This window comes from Carassius carassius, chromosome 38 (assembly GCF_963082965.1).
Source record: "Carassius carassius chromosome 38, fCarCar2.1, whole genome shotgun sequence".
In the NCBI taxonomy this organism is placed as follows: domain Eukaryota; kingdom Metazoa; phylum Chordata; class Actinopteri; order Cypriniformes; family Cyprinidae; genus Carassius; species Carassius carassius.
Genome location: NC_081792.1, coordinates 21,674,023 through 21,692,163, shown reverse-complemented (window position 1 = coordinate 21,692,163; position 18,141 = coordinate 21,674,023). Strand labels below are relative to the sequence as shown.

The 18,141-nt window shown below is 38.8% G+C and overlaps 1 pseudogene; it reads left to right on the top strand.

Annotated features, from left to right (window-relative positions):
- Nucleotides 1-18,141, top strand: part of LOC132119198 (rho guanine nucleotide exchange factor 10-like protein) — a 94,740-nt pseudogene that overhangs the window by 31,587 nt on the left and 45,012 nt on the right.

Below are 18,141 nucleotides of genomic sequence, written 5' to 3'. Positions count from 1 at the left end.
TCGAAACAAAAGATTCAAGTTCAATGTTCAATGACGTTGCTGTCTATAGAGGCCTCACTGAGCCATCGGATTTAATCAAAAATATCTTAATCTGTGTTCCAAGGATGAACGAAGGTCTTACGGGTGTAGAACGACATGAGGGTAAGTAATAAACCCTTTAACACCAGGTGAGAGGGATTCTATTAGGTTCATGAGACTCCATCTTGAAAAAAAAGAACAGACGACTAGGGTCCAACAAATTTCACTTCATTCACACACTTTTGTTACAAATTAATTTCCACTACGAACACCAACGGGCTTTTGCATAAATGAATGTTTAGAGCTTATCCCTTATTGTGACATGACTTATTAGAGATGATGCTACATATTGTGATCAGAAATCTTTTTATTTTTTTGTATTTACAGGTTTCTTGTCAGGATAAATCCTGAAAATTCGAAATGCAGTTCTGAGTTCCAGGTGAGCAGAAAGAGCGGGAGGATTGTTGGGAGGAAAATCACAGCCATAAACTCATAAGTTTCATCTTTCATCAGGGAGTGCACAATATGACTGGTAGAATCATTAAAGTAAGAGTAATAATAGGGGTGTGCAAAGGAGCCAATATCTGTAGTAATCTCAGAATTATTTGTGTCTGAATTTGTATTTAGAAAAATCTTAAAAATGGTGGAAAAGGCCAGAAATAACCAAATGTTTGTGAAAAAAATGAGAAGTCTGTTTTAAAATGTAAAGCTGTTCCCTTCACAGTTTTCATTTAACAAATATGCTTTGTATAACTCACAGATATATATTTATATATATATTTTAAATTATAATTGTAACATTTCTTTAAACAAGTAAAACAATACCTGATTTCTGAAAGACACACCGAAACAACAGTGGGGTTATTTGATTTGCAGGTGTGCTGTGCTCATTTCATTCATGGAGTTTACACTCATTTGTGTTTCATAGGGCTGATTGAAATGGACAAAATTATCTTGATAAAATGTTTCATATCAGTCATATCATATTAGTTTATATATTCATTAAATGTCTTTCCTGAGGTAAGTGTAAAATTGCTTGACATTATTGCTTTCTTTTTTGCCAACCAGATACATCACAATGTGAATTACTTTTTAACGGATTAGTTCACTTTCGACTGAAAATAAACACAGTCTGAGATATATTAATGAATATCCTGACGAATCCAAATTTTATAATGGCAGTGTCACACACCTGGACTCATTTTGTGTGTTTTTGCCCCTGTGACCCAGTTTCTGTCTTCCGTGTTCGGTTTGATTAGTTCCCAGGTGTGCCTATTCTATTTCCCCATGTGTTCCATGTCCCAGTTAATCTAGTCATGCCATCCACCTGTGTTTTCCCAATTATCGTTTGTACTTAAGCCTTGTCCTTTCAGTTCTGTTTTGTCGGGTCTACTCGTCTAAATGTCCACTTGTCACCTGTTACTTGCCTCTTGCCACCTGTTATTTACGACTTACCTTGTTTATGTTTTATTTAATAAATCCTTGTTTCGTTTATCCCTCGGCTCCGTGTTCCTTCCAGCAGCATAAGCCCGTGACAGAAGACCCGACCTAAAAAGAAGTTAAAAACTGCGTGTTTTCCCTCCGTTTTGTTTTCCGTTTTTTTTCACAGTCTTTTTCTTTCCGTAGTGTTTCATATATCCCCTCTATCGCCCCGAATACCTCCTCCTCTTGCTGGAGCAGGAGGGACTGTCTCTCGAGGACCATACCAGACGGTTTCTCTGGCTAGCTAATGCCACCAGCTACCCGGACCACGCGCAGAGCGTTGTCGCCCGAAGATGGTCCTCGGGAGGATTTCGCCGCCTTTATAGAGTGGAATCTGGTGAGAAATGGGTCACCTCTCACGGTCGGCCCAATGGAGGATCTCGCCAGGTCCACTCTGGACCCAGAGCCCAGCCTACAATCTCCCCACGGTACGAGGCATAAGCCCGAGCCCACCGATGACGGAGAGCCAGAGAGCAACCCGTCAGACCAGGTGCGAGAGCCGGCGACACTGCCCACCACGAGGGAGCATAATGTGGAGCGCCAAATGGGTCAAAATGAGGGGGTTTCCAATGCACCTATGCCAGATCCTCCTGTAAGCCCAGGACGGGCTCCTGATCCTCTGTTAAGCCCAGGAAGGGCCCCTTTATTCCCCGTTAAGCCCAGGACGGGCTCCTGATCCTCTGTTAAGCCCAGGAAGGGCTCCTGTTCCCCCGTTAAGCCCAGGACGGGCTCCTGTTCCCCCGTTAAGCCCAGGACGGGCTCCTGATCCTCCTGTAAGCCCAGGACGGGCTCCTGATCCTCCTGTAAGCCCAGGACGGGCTCCTGATCCTCTGTTAAGCCCAGGAAGGGCTCCTGTTCCCCCGTTAAGCCCAGGACGGGCTCCTGTTCCCCCGTTAAGCCCAGGACGGGCTCCTGTTCCCCCGTTAAGCCCAGGACGGGCTCCTGATCCTCCTTTAAGCCCAGGACGGGCTCCTGATCCTCCTTTAAGCCCAGGACGGGCTCCTGAACCCCTGTTAAGCCCAGGACGGGCTCCTGAACCCCTGTTAAGCCCAGGAAGGGCTCCTGATCTTCCGTTAAGCCCAGGACGGGCTCCTGATCCCCCGTTAAGCCGAGGACGGGCTCCTGAACCCCCGTTAAGCCCAGGACGGGCTCCTGAACCCCCGTTAAGCCCAGGACGGGCTCCTGAACCCCCGTTAAGCCCAGGACGGGCTCCTGATCCTCCGTTAAGCCCAGGACGGGCTCCTGATCCTCCGTTAAGCCCAGGAAGGGCTCCAGCCCCAGAGCTTACTCCAATGCCTGCTCCTCCAAAATTCCCACCCTCCCACCCACTCCTGCCTCCTCCTCCGCTGTCGTCTGGCTGCCCCTCTGCTCGCCCTCAGCCTACCATCATTGTGGTGCGAGCTCAGCGGGACCGCCATCCTCCAGCGACGCCTTGGTCGGCGTCTCCCTCACCTCCGCCTCCAGCCTCTGAGGCCTGGACTCCGCCTCGGCCCGTTGACCCGTCGGCTCCACCATGGCTCCTAGCTCCTTCCTCTCCGCCGTGGCCCGGCAGTCCGCAGGCTCTGCCTGGCTCCCTCGTCCCTCCGGCTCCGCCTTGGTCTGGCGTCGTCCATCCTATGCCTCGGGACTCCACTCCTCCGGCTTCGCCTCATCCCTCCGTCCCTCCGGCTCTGTCAGGCTCCTTCATCCCCTCGGCTACACCTCAGTCCTCGGTCACTCTGGCCTCACCGCGGCCTTCCGGATCCACATCGCCGCGTCAGTCACCAGAGCCATCTGTTCCGCCTAGGACCTCCGGCTCCTCCCCGTCACCCTGGCTCTTCGGCTCTCCGTCTCCGCCTCGGGCTCCTCCTCCACTTGCTCCGTTGCCGTGGGTCGAGTCCCTGGAGTCAGTGACCATTCCTCCTCCATGGCTCCTTCCACCGTCGGCCCCACCTTGGGCCGTTATGGCTGTGGCCTGGGTCCTGCTGGGTACCTCCTGCTTCACATCCTTCCTGTCTCCTCCCTGGCTCCTCCCTCCGTCATCTCCTCCCTGGCTCCTTCCTCTGTAGTCCCTGTCTGCTGGCCCCCTCCTGGGAGGCTGTCCTCCACCGGAACCTCCTCCCAAGTTCCCACCCACGCCTCCCTTTGTTGTTTCTACGGTGCGAGGACGCACCTACCGGGAGGGGGGAGTACTGTCACACACCTGGACTCATTTTGTGTGTTTTTGCCCCTGTGACCCAGTTTCTGTCTTCCGTGTTCGGTTTGATTAGTTCCCAGGTGTGCCTATTCTATTTCCCCATGTGTTCCATGTCCCAGTTAATCTAGTCATGCCATCCACCTGTGTTTTCCCAATTATCGTTTGTACTTAAGCCTTGTCCTTTCAGTTCTGTTTTGTCGGGTCTACTCGTCTAAATGTCCACTTGTCACCTGTTACTTGCCACTTGCCTCTTGCCACCTGTTATTTACGACTTACCTTGTTTATGTTTTATTTAATAAATCCTTGTTTCGTTTATCCCTCGGCTCCGTGTTCCTTCCAGCAGCATAAGCCCGTGACAGGCAGTGAGTGATACCAACGAGTATGAAGCTGATGAAACTGCTTCTATTACATCATTTAAAGGTGTTGATAATGTGAAGTTTTTGATGAATAGTTGTATGTTTGGCCTCGACGATTGATTTGTGCTTATCATTTCTTGCAGGATTATCATAAGTGTGACTTTTTCCACATGACACCAGCCCTCCTCACTTGGCCTTCATCCTCGCCTTCTTTCTTTGTTCTACTGTGTTGTGTAAGTTTTTATTTTACCTATTAATTTTTGCATGAATTGTTCACTGATTTTAAAGACTAATTATAAATTAATTATTCGTGTTTAAAAAAAGATTTTTATTGTTCCATTGTGTCACAGTTATTTAAATTTTTAATTATAAATTGTTCTTTAGTCTTGTTTTTAAAACATATTTTAATGTTGTATTATATACTATTGTTACTAATGTATTGTTCTGTGATTTTAATGATTTATCATAAATTGTTAGTCTTTTAATTTGTTAGTTAGATTTTTTTCGTTATTTTTTTTTTTACAAATGTATTTAAAATTTTTAAATAAACCGTTTTGTGCAATTAAAGCTTCAATTGTTCTTTTTCCTATTTCCCATCAGCAGTTGAAATAGCACTTTTACAGGTTTTCTACAAATTCTAAACGTTATACAGTAGCACCATAAATACATTAAAGTTTTATTTCATAACTGTATAATACGATACAGTATTATCAAAAATCAACAGTATAATACTGTACTTTGAAATAGTAAAAAATTCCAGTAAAATGCTGTATTCAATATTACAGTAAGCTAAACACTACTGTAGTTACTATTACAGTAATTGTACTGTTGAATGAAATACAGCATCTACTGGATAATTGTTGCCAGTAAGTAACTGTTAATTTAACAATACATTTTTTACAGTGTACCCTTCTCTTTAAAAAACACACACACATACAGACCTGGGGAGAGAGGCAGCATGCATCAATTGTTCTATGTTTTTCACCTGCTGTTAGTCTAAGAGCCTTCATCAGATAACTCCTCTCAGCAAGCAGCTAAAGGGGACGATGACACATGGAATTTCAAAGCACTGGCGCTACTGAGGTTGATGCACATTTAGGAAACAGAATAATTAACATCACCCATTGAACTTGCTCCAAGTCTGCGTTTGCACCTATGTATTCTGTCTGTTACACATTGACAAAAACACGGCGGGTTGATTGAGAACACATTATGAATATAATATAATGACAGATGGCTGAAACAATGGCAAGTCTTCAAGTTTTTCATACTAAAATGCTGTTTTTCTTCTGAGATCTGTTCGTGCACTGTTTTTAAATCAGCTTTTTAGACACCTTTTCTGTTGTGCCTAGTGGTTTATCACACCTGAAATTGTTAATCCAAGATCATCCATACCCCGTCCTGGGTTAGCAAATAATCCTGGCTTTCCAGGGTTTCATTTGTAAACCCTGGCTTAATGTTCTTATTTACATTTACATTTAAAATTTTTAGGCATTTTACATGATGCTTTTGTTAAAAGTGACTTGCATTGCATTACATTTTATGGCTTCATACAAAATGATTTCCATGACCATGGTGGCACTGCTGCCTGTTTGAGCTTCAGGAATTTGCATATTTATGAAGTTAGCAACATTGATTGGACAAATACAGATTGGCCACACAGATTCTGTTTTTTGAAACACTAGAAATAAAAAATATAAAAAAATTATAATGATCACTCAATTTAATTCATTTGCTTTTACTGTCTCACACACTTTTAATTACACACTGAAATTAAACCGTGTGAAAGCATATTAATATTAAGGCAGTTTGTGGTTGGTTGTCTGTGGCTAAACAACTTGAAAACATTGCTTACCCATTTGTGAGACCCAGAGTTTAAAAGAGGCCCTAACTTGGTTTTAAACAGATGTTAACCCATGGTTAAGTGTGAATTTGACAGGTCAATTGATCTTGGACTAATGGACGTAGGGATTGTAGAGCTTATAGGCATAGAGTGCTTACTCCAAAGCCACTTCCTGTGTGATTTACAGTCTCCTCCAGTCAGCACAGAGAAGAGCTGAGTGTCTTGCTTCTATTCCATCTGTCCTGTCATTCTGCATTAGTGTCACACACATGCCACAGCACTGACCTGCAGCCATAAATCAGTCTGTTCTCCGCTCTCCGTTCTGCCCTTTCTGCCTGGGAGTCTGCCTCTTCTGCTGTTTCTTCATTCAGGCCGCACAGAAACACACAAACTCGCACACCCTCTCACAACCACCCAGATTTTCAATCAGCCTGCGGGAGGAACCCAGGGCCGTTCTGTTTATTGTGTTTAGACTGACGTGGTTTCCCAGCTTTATCCCAAGAATCAAATTAAGCATGGAGCCCACTTACTTCGCTCTGAACAACCAGCCCTCCCCATTCCACCTCTTTTTGCTTATTTTCCCCTGTGAAGTGAAATCTGTGAGTTGTTGTTTGCATTTGCCATTCTGGGAGCCAACCATAACCTGAATTTCATTTGGAATTTGCTTTCTTTATCTTGGAGCATCTTCGAAGTGTGTATTTGCACTTCATGCTTTTCTTCCTTCCTTTTTCCTTTCTCTTGGTCTCTCTCTGACTTGTTCTATGTCTCCTGGGCTAGAAATGAATGTCGAGAAGGCAGAGGCTGCTGGCATGACAGTAGCCAAGGCTGGCGTCATCGTATTCTTCAGTCAATTACCTTCTAATGATGTTTGAATGTGAATTGCTTTCCGTGTCCCTGAGCCTTTGCTGAAAGACTCTCTTTTGCAGGCACAGTGTTAGAAATAAAGTCAAATAATTTGTTTTTTGTTTTTTTTAAGTGTAGAATGGGTTCCTGACTCAGTGAAGACCTGGACAGCTGTATTAAGGAGAGTGCAGAGCTGCTGTTCAGCTTGTAGGTTTGCTTATTGCTTACAGAAACTGCACTCTACACTTTTTTGTATTAAATAAGGAGAATCATAAAAATTTAATCTGGTTTATAATCTAGTACTTCCCTTAAAAAGTTAGTTTGCATACGTGTATTACAACATTTAATTTATGTGCAGAAATTATATTCAAAGAGCATTTTATCTCACCTAGATGCTTTTGTTGGCATCTAAGATTATTCTATGAAGAATCTTTTACTGGACATCCATAGAACTTTTCCGTTGCAGTAAAATATGTTTGAAGTGAAAAAAGGTTCTTTATATTATTAAGGTGGATTTATTTTAATTTTAATTATATTTTATTGTAATTATTTATTTTAAGGGGATGTCATGGCCTAGTGGTTAGAGAGTTTGACTCCTAACCCTAGGGTTGTGGGTTCGAGTCTCCGGCCGGCATAACCATGACTGAGGTGCCCTTGAGCAAGGCACTGGACCCCCAACTGCTCCCCGGGCACTGCAGCATAAATGGCTGCCCACTGCTCCGGGTGTGTGTGTGTTCAATGCTGTGTGTGTGTGCACTTTGGATGGGTTAAAGGTGCTCTACGTGATGTCACACATTTTTTAGGCCAAAACATTTTTTGTCACATCCAGCAAACATCACCTCACTATCCGCTAGCTGCTTGTCCCCTGAACACACTGTAAAAAAATGGGGTCTCTCTAGACACCACAGGCTCCACAAACAACAAGAAAAACAAACTGGGCTCACCCGCACCACAAAAAATAACAAACTGTTACAGCCAATAACCGACAAGAAAGATTTGGGGGTGGGGTTTGGGGGGTTAGTGCGCGGATGAGGAGGAGGGAGGGTCTAGCTAGCCTTTGTTTTGTTTGACAACAATTTGAACGTCAAAAAGAAGTTACGACTCCCGGCATCGCTTAGAGCACCTTTTAAATGCAGAACACAAATTCTGAGTATGGGTCACCATACTTGGCTGAATGTCACTTCACTTAAAATGCTCTTCACACTAAGGAAAAAAGTGGTTCTTTTAGGAACTTTACAATGAAAGTTTATTTTGGGAACACAACTTCAGTGACACTACCATGAATACACAAATACTCTAGAAACAAGAGTGTGTACATTTTTTTTTACAGGATATTATTATTATTATTATTGTTATTATCATTATTAGTATTATACAATTTTTTTTCTTTTTTATTTCTTGTGTTATATTGGTTTCAGTTATGCAGCTTCTTCAGGTCAGTACTAAGTATGCATGTGTGTTCCTTCTATATATATATATATATATATATATATATATATATATATATATATATATATATATATATATATATATATATATATATATATAGTAGATCTATTATTTGTTTTATTTATTTATGATTATGTATTTTAAATCAATCATAATCGTTTGACTGATTCTGCAAAGAATATGTATGTTTTTATCACCTTATGAGCACAACTGTACTTCGTAAGAACAGACTACTAGGGATACATCCGAGGTTTAGATAATAGAGTTTAATAATCAAATCCAGAAATTGAATCACATTTTCAATTTTAAAACTGTCATTCTTCAAGTCAAATCCAGGTGGGTTTCTTGTAGCCAATCTCCTTTAATAACTCCTATTAAAAACCTCATCCCATCCAGAAGCACACAGTGCTCAGTCATGCTCACTCATAGCCCCCTTGTAGAAGGCATTGCTGAAAATTCTGGTCCATTAACCTGGCTAAACATCTTGGCGTAGAATGCAGATCAGCTCAGCATGCTTACCTTATCTCTGGCCTGACCCTCTCCCTCCTTCTCCACATAACCCCACATGCCACCACATCCACGCCGTCTCCTTGACCTTCATAATGTCTCTTTGATTGAATTAAGGAAGACAAATTTTATGTATCTCCATACCATCTTCATCTCTGCTGTCTGATGTTTCCCTCTATAAGCACAGACTTCATGAAAAATAAGACTCAGCACACAGATTCAGACTCGGCTTGAGATCAAGCTGTATTGGGGTGAGTGGCAGCTGCTCTCCCTAGGGCTCATTGGTGCACTGCAGCAAAACTATTTCACTGTATTATTAATGCTGATAATTAAGGGACCACCATGTTGTGATGCGTTTTTCCGGATATTTTACAAAATTATCTAACTCAAAGGGCAGTGGCAGTGCTCCCATGTTGGTTAAGTCAGTGTATCTCACCACCAGCAAGATCTCCTGGGTCAACCGGTTCCACTTAGCAAAAATAGCACTGAGTGAGTTTGAATTTTATACTCCACTAATTAGAATCAGAATCAGAAAGAGCTTTATTGCCAAGTATGCTTGCACATACAAGGAATTTGTTTTAGTGACATAAGCTTTCAGTATACAGAGACAACAACACACAGACAAAAATAAATAAATAAATAAATAAGTGTATAAACAATTGTGCTATAAATGATAATGGATAACATAAAAACTAAAATCAATCATTTTAAAATGCTACAAAAAAGTATGCTATTAAAAATCACTTCAATATTTGCTAAGGATTTTATTTAATAGTATTAATAAATTCTATATTAATATATAGTGTAAAACCTATAAAAAATACTGTATAGTGTACCTTTATAGTGAGTTCAGCTTTGTGCTTTACAATACAGAAAGTAAGAAAAAGATGTTATACCATTTGTGAAATTAGTAATCTTATGTGAAATTCATTCATTTCCTGATGTTATGCCTCTTGTAGAATTTTAAAATGATTGATTTTAGATTGTATGTCTTATTTTTTAAATAATTTGTACATAATAGTACAGCATTTGTATCATAACATATCCAATGTGCAATTTTATAATGTTATAATACTATAGAAGTCTTGGGAGTTTTTAGTAAGAAATGCTCCTGGCAAATTTTGTGGCTGGTGGGAAAAGCCCCTATATTTTTGCATTGGTTTCTGTTGTTCATATGATTGTGAAAATAATTCTATGTAACATCTGGACATAAATGCATTAAATACTGCTATCAGGGCTAGTATGTCTTATAGCAAAGTATTTCATTGAAATGGTCACATTGGGGCATTTAGATTGTTGTAAATTGTGATAAAGTTCATTGAATATAATTTCTGTCCTCGAACTGAAAATCAAATCTGGTAGCTTGGAGTGTTTCATTGTTGCACTGTTTAAAATACAGTACCAGTCTGCAAATCATCAAAACTACTAGTTACTGATGGAGTCTGACTTCTCAGTGCCACACTTCAGCAGCGTTTTCCACTCCGGCTAAAGCTTAACAAAAACAAAAGAAGTAGTTTGACTTGATGAGGGGCATGATCAAAGATTATACTATTCTACCTGATGGGCACACAGAGAAATAAGCAGAAATAGGGTGAACAGGAGCTACGTCTAGGAGCCAAGAGCCCTAAGAGTCTTTACTGGAACCTGTTTTTACCTCTTATCTCAGATTTCCAATCTTTCTAAGGTGTCCAAGCTTTTCCAGTTTTATTTATTTACCCCCTCCCCCCATGTTTTGGTAAATTATCTTGTTTTCACAAAAAAAATGGTCTTACATATGCTGCCTATGGCTGTTTTTGAGCTGTTGTTGAAAAGAGTTTTACAGCAATAGGCAAATAGCAATGTCAGTTGACACTAAGTGGCAGCATAAGTGGCAACATCCCTCCAAAAAAAAAAAAAAAATGCAGCTAGATAGTGACAGTACAGAATGACAAACATTCCTGAGAGCCCTTTTCATAAAAAAAAAAACACTCCCCATTCTTTATTTCTCTCTTTCTGAGCTTTTTTTTTTTTTTTTTTACAAGAATCCATTTGGCTTTTTCTGCATTTCCCGATATGCTTTCCTGCTTTTTCTTGGCTCGTCAGACTTTGTCCCATCTCAGCCAAACTTGTTGACCAGAGTGAGCTTAAATTCGCAATTCACAGTGTAACTTTCAGCCTTCACTTTGCAGAGTCGTAACCTGTCTCAATTGGAATGTGATTCTGAAATATACATCATTTCTGTACGTCAAAACATTCCAAATGTTTTGTGAAGACGGGACAGTTGTAATCCAACCATTACATCCAGACTGGCTACTCATTTAGCCAAATGAAATTACAATAACAGAAATGCTGCTGCAATTTCATAGGTGGCCTGTTGTTGCTGAGCTCTCGTTCGTCCTTTGAGGACGTGTGGGTCTGATGTGGGCAGAAAAAAAACCTTTGATTGTAGTCATTTGAGACCCTTGAACTCCTGTCTGGCAGTGCCACTTCCTTGTGTTATTGATTCCTATAGGTCCTCTCAGAGGCGGCTGGTGATAATTATTTTTTTTGGGGGGGGGGCGCATTTTGGGGTGGGGGGGTGGGGGGGGTCAAAATACAAAGCAGAAACAAAAAAGCTATTTTGATCTCTTTTTTATTTAAATTTCAGACCAACATAGTAACAAAAAAGCATGTTTCCTACTTGAACATAATGTTGCTCTCCTTTATATACAGACCCTTTCCAGAAATTAGAATATCATGGAAAAGTTAAATTATTTTAGGAATTCAACTTAAAATGTGAAACTAATTCTATACAAAAAGGCTCATTGCTTGCAAAGTGAGATATTTTAAGCCTTGATTTGTTATAATTTTGATGATTATGACTTACAGCTTATGGAACCCACGAAAACAAAATTTTTGAAAATTAGAATATTACATGAAATCACACTTTAATAGTTACACAGTAATCCCATGGTCATTGAACCAGGTTTTGGTTATTTTGGCAGTGTGGGCAGGTGAAAATCCCGTTGAAAATCATCTTCATGAAGTATATTCATAAAGCTTTTCTGCTGAAGGAAGCATGAAGTGCTCTAAATGTCCTGGTAGACGGCTGCATTGACTCTGGACTTCCAGAACATTAGAGCACTTCATGCTTCCTTCAGCAGAAAAGCTTTATGAATATGCTTTATGAAGATGATGATTTTCCAGCAGGATTTTCACCTGCCCACACTAGCAAAATAACCAAAACCTGGTTCAATGACCATGGGATTACTGTGTAACTACTACAGTGAGATTTCATCTGCCTGGATTGATTAAAAAACTACTTGTCTGGACTTCTTTGATTATTTCTTCTCTTGTAACAGATAACATACAATCCAGAAGCTCGTTCTGTATAGTTTTCGACGTTCCCTTAAATACAGTAGCACTGTCAAGATGCTCTTTCAATGCTCCATCAAGAGAGGCCACAAAATCCACCAATCCGCGAAATATACCAGGGTTATCTGAGCTCTCACTCTCATCATGACCACGTAAAGCCAACTTAAATGCTCCACAAAACTTTACACAGTCTATTATCCTGGACAGTATGAGTCGATTTTTTGTCACCTCTTCGTTGTGCCTCCTAATGCCAATCCTGTAGCCTTCGTCTAGTTGTTCCGCAATGCTTACTTTGCCCAAAAACTTTAGTTTCATGCTATTCTCAAGATGACTGCGGCTACATTCATGACGTTTGCATTTGTCAGATAGATGTTTGAGGTCGCTTACCCCCGTAGTTGTCCACAAAACTTCAGTGCCGACACTTTGAAAAAGAAGACAGGGAAAACAAAACAGGGCATTGCTAACATCACATCCAGTCAGCCAGCTCCGTTTCTCGTAACAAGCGCGGGTAAAGCTCCGTTTGTAGCTTCGTCCTCTGTCACTGGCCTGCTGCTGGATCTGTAAATCAGGTTGTTCCGGTCCGAGATCCTTAATCTTTTTTTTTTCTTCAAGTGAAAGTCTTGAGAAAGGATTTTTTTTGTAAATAAATAACTGCGTTTTGATTAACTGCTGCCATTGCGTAATAAAAAGTGATCAGTGAAAAAAGTGAAAAGGTTATTTCCCGCCGCGTACAGTTGACGAGAACCAATCAAGAACAGTTGACGAGAACCAATCAGATTGGATAAAATAACATGTATCCAATTATGATTGGCCAGGGATGCAACAACTTGCGCCCCGAGGAGGATCTTTAAGAAACCAATCAGAGACCAGCTTCAGGTCACATGCTGCCCGAGAATTTGTGTACTCACATAGACACCCATGTGTCCGGCGTCCCTCGCCCATGAAACGTATTGAAAAACATAGTAAATAGTTAATCGATTAAAGACAGTTTTTATTAAATTCTGAGGCTCTCACTACCAGCCGGCACATGAGTAAACTATTTTTTTCATTTTTTTTTTTTTTCATTTTAATATAATGTTTTTACACATGTTAATTTCTGAAATGTTGATGGGGAAGGCGCCCCAGCGCCCCCTATGGACAAGCCGCCACTGGGTCCTCTTTGGCGTGTAATGATCCTTATTAAAAGATCCTACAGTCTTCCACCCTACCTGTTTTCTGCAATACGCCCTGCTGTTAGCTTTAACTTTTGTGTAATATAAAATGTACAGAAGCTGTTTTGTCTCTTATGAGAGCCATTAACAGGTTCTCGCAATGAGTAACATATGCTTGTATCAATAGAAAACAGGCTGTCAGAAAAAAGTGTTTGTGATATTGTGGCAACATGCTGGAAACTCATGGTGCATGAGATCGAGAGCTTTAACATGAGTGTGTCCCGAGGGTTCCATAAATTATGAAGATTTTGTTCAGAGATTGCCACCACAACATGTAGAGCAGAGAAAAGGCCAAATTATTTTTCTAAATGCCCCCTTGATGCATGTTCACAGGTGCACTTTAATTAATATGTTTGACATGCAGGTTTCAAGAGTTTCTGACAGAAATGCCCATTTCAAGTGAATCAGTTCTGTTATGACAGTTCATGTAAACAAATCTGATTCAAAATTGATTCATATATCAATGATTTTGAGTCTTACCTTTATTTTATTATTTTAAAAGCAGAATAGTTAAACTCTGATGTGCACTGCTGTATTTTTCTTATGTAAATTATCTTTTAATATCATCACCGTTATTTTTATTTTTTTTGTATCTGAAAAATACCACTTTATTTAAATAAAAAATCAGTGTACTTAATTGAATGCTGAATTGCTAAATTGGATTATTTTTTTTTAAGTTTGAGAAATTCTTATGCTCATCAAAGCTACATTTATTTGATCAAAAATACAGTAATACTAGTAATGATGTGAAGTATTATTACAATTTAAAACAACGGTTTTCTGTTTAAACATATTAAATATAATCTATAATCTTCTTTATTTTCTTGCTTGTAGTCTTGCTAACTACTCAATTATGACTAGCTTTTAATTATTGTAGCTTGGTAAACTAGGTTCAAAGTAGCTTTCTTTAGCACTGGGCTTGTGGTATGTTTATATTGTCAGTATATATATGCACATACATGTACAAATGCAAAAGAAGGCCGATGTTTCAGAGTTGATAGGAAAAAGCTTTGAAATGAAAAGTTTTTGGCATGGCAGGAGGGAATAAGGAAATCTCAGATTATTTTTGTGTGTATCTACTCAATGTTCTTTGTGGAAAAGGATGTGACTGATAGTAAAGCACTGTAAATTAGGCACAGGGCCGAATAGTGCCGGAACACTGTTTGTCAGCTGGAAGGAAAGCCAGTGGTAGTTTACCCCACTCCACCAGAGTGACACACATTCAGTCTCCTCTCGCTTCTGATCAGTGATCACTGCTGCAGTCTGTCTGGCATGGCTACATAATCAGAGAAAACAGGACTTTTAGAACAATTCTGTGAAGTGCTAGTGGCGTAAACCTGTCTATTCATACATGGCTTAGCAGCTTAATAAGCAGGAATAGCATCTACGGGTGTCATAGCAACTGTGATCCCCCACCCACCCACACCTTTTCTCCGACATTCAAATGTGACAAACTGAGCTTTGTACTGAGTTTTCCGTTACCAAAGCATTTTTTGAAACACATTGATGCTTTCTAGAAAAAAAAAAAAACCCTTGGAAAATGATCATGCTAAAGTGAAAGAAAGGCTATAGAAGCCATTGTTTACTCTTGGTGTATTATAAAGCTTTTACTTCATACAAATAATCTTGTGAAGTAACTATACACTGCATTAAGCCTTATGCTTCCAAATGACTGATTTATTAATGGATTGTGACTTTTCTTCTTTTGTGTAGTACAATTTTGAATCAATTTTTGGTTTATATTATATTATATGATATTATATGATATTATATTATATTATATTATATTATATTATATTATATTATATTATATTATATTATATTATATTATATTATATTATATTATATTATATTATATTATATTATATTATGTTACATCACATCACATCACATCACATCACATCACATCACATCACATCACATTATATTATATTATATTATATTATATACTATAGCATTAAACCATACTGTTATAATTCACAATACGAAAAATAAGTGTGCATTTTTTATGATCTATAAATATTAATAGAAATTCAATAAACAGTTGTGCTGCTCAGCATTGATCCCTGAAGTGTTTTGATTCACCTGTAGCTTTTACTGATTTTGTCAAAGTGCTTATAGATTGGTCTTCTTTGAAATTAATCATTACAGAAGATTTAAAGTCCACCGCTGTTCGTCGATAATGCCAAAGCGTAATTAAAATTAAATCCCTATTATGTGATGCTTCAGTATATTTGCTAAGCTCCTTCTGGGAAAAACGGTAAGGTCCACAAGTGGTTATTAGCTATTATTGGGAATGACAAACAAGTTTGATAATGTTCAGTGTGTTGTTTTGGAGTACATAGCTGTTAATTAAAAATGGTGTATGCACATTTTTTCTAAATAGATGTGCCTGCATTTGCTTTCATGGTGTCAAGGCAGCAAGCCACTGATGAAAGCGTCCGAGTATAGTACTCAGAAAGGCTGTGGTTCAGCTATTCACAGCCTCACTGTGTGGCAGTTTTCTGGCCTGTTCTGATGAATGTTTTCAATTATGCGTTCAGATGGCAATTTGAATGTTTGAGAAAAAAGCAATATATGAGCACTAATAGTTTGGGCACTACAATTAGGTATTCATGTGAAACTTAAAGAGGTCAAAGGATGCCCATTTTCCACAAGTTGATATGATTCTTTAGGGTCTTAATGAAATGTCTGTAACATAGTTTGGTTAAAATTTTGCAATGGTAGTTAAAAAAACAAAAAAACAAAAAAAAAAACGTTTTTTCCCTGTCAAAAACAACTATTTTCAGTTCAAGCCATTTTTGTAGCATTTTCCTTTAAATAACGAGTTCTGCTGACCCCGCCCCTCTTCTCCGAGCCACTCTCTGAGAAACTGTTTACCGCACACTGGCTGATTTTAAGGCCGATTTGCATCCCTGAATGATCAGGGTCTGTGGCCCAATTCACGGCTTGTCGTAAAGATTTTTTGTCCAAAAAAAATCCTCTATTGTGTGGTGTCATTAAGATTATTTATCTGCTCCAGATCGTTACAGAGCGTTGCAAAATTCAAATTATCGTAAATATCGAACATGTTTGCGAGCAAGCGTCACCTACAGGACTTGTCTGTGGTCTCCCATGGTTTTAAAATCGGTTAAGATTTGAAAATCGTAGTGTGCAGCCAGCTTTAGCTGCATTCATCGTGAAACTTGATAATTAGCACATTATTAAGAAAGTTGATTTGCAAAGATTAATTACAAAACATTATATTCACTTCTTCTGTAGATGAGGCTGGATCATGAATGATTTGCATGAACAAAGACGCATTTAGGCAGATCGGGGGAGCATTCCCTTCAGAAACAAATGTAATCCATTGCGAGTTCAGCGGCTCAGGTGTTGGGAGTAAATGACGACTGCTATGTTCATTATTACATCCAAAAACATCAATTTCTTTATGTAAGGCAAAGCCTGAGGAAAAGTTGAAAATACAGGTAACCAATTAGTAATTAATAAATAATAATCAAATAATTCTGCAGGACTTATTTTGAACCTGAAACATTAGGCCTATTCTAAAGTGAAAATATTGGGAACCCATAAGTAATTAATAAAGAATTATTAGATAATTCCTCAATAATTACTTAGAACCTGAAACGGTATTCTAAAGTGAAGACATAGGGAACCCATTAGTAATTAATAAATAATTATCAAATAATTCTGCAGGACTTATTTCGAACCTGAAACATTAGGCCTATTATAAAGTGAAAATATAGTGAACCCTTTAGTAATTAATAAAGAATTATCAGATAATTCATATTTTATTCAATTTTAACATGCATACTGCCCACATTTAAACTAATTTAACAAACATTTTATAATCAAAACAAACATTTAGAAGCAAACAAAATGCATATTTCATTTCCATTATAGACTAATAAGTGGACTTTAACAAAGTTGCTACTGTAGTAATATTTTATTGGAGTATCTGTACTTTTACTCAAGTACTTGATTTGTGGGCCACAGCCTGATTATTATAGTGATTATTTGCGTATAACTGTTCATTAGTAGTTACTTCATAGTTATTTTTCTTGAACCCTAACTAGTAGATAATTAATAGTAGTTCTTCTGTAGGTATGACAGAATTCATTAGTTATTGATTAGCTGACTGTTACTTAACACAATCAAATTGTATTACATACTGATTAGTTAACACATCTTCCTTAGTAGTTAACAGTAGTGAGTTAAGTCTTAATGGATAATCACCTGTTAGTTCTTCAATAATTCCTTATTTTTATGCAGTAAGTAAGAAACAGTATTCTAAAGTGTAATCCAAAATACTTAGAGATACTTAACATATCTTTAGCGGGGAGGGATTGTCATGCAAAAATACTTAAAATGCTTTATTCTGCTGAAAGAATGTTTGAGGTGTGGACAAGTATACGTTGGGGTATGAATTGGTGAAAATATTTATAAATACAAAAAATTATTTGGGCCTCTTTTTGTCTTCTTTTTTTATACAAAACACCATGCAGAATATAAAAAGAAGAGCACAAATAAATGAACTAAGGCTATTCAAACTTTTTTTTATGTTTAGAAACCCCAAATATGATCATCCCCTTGCAAGGGTAAAATAAAAAGGCAGCTGTATATTTCCATATATAAAAACCCATACTGTGTGAATAAGCATGATATTATAATGATCAAATGTGATAAAAATATATGTTATCTTTTTAAATTAAAGGATTTTTAAGGGGTGTCAAACTCAGTTCCTGGAGGGCCGGAGCCCTGCAGAGTTTAGATTCAACGCTAATAAAACACACCTGATCCAACTAATCAAGTCCTTCTGGCTTATTTGAAAGCTACATAGTATGTGAGTTGGAGCAGGGTTTGAACAAAAAATTTAAGTTTGACACCCCTGGTCTGAATGATCTTGTACCCTTTCAGGGTACC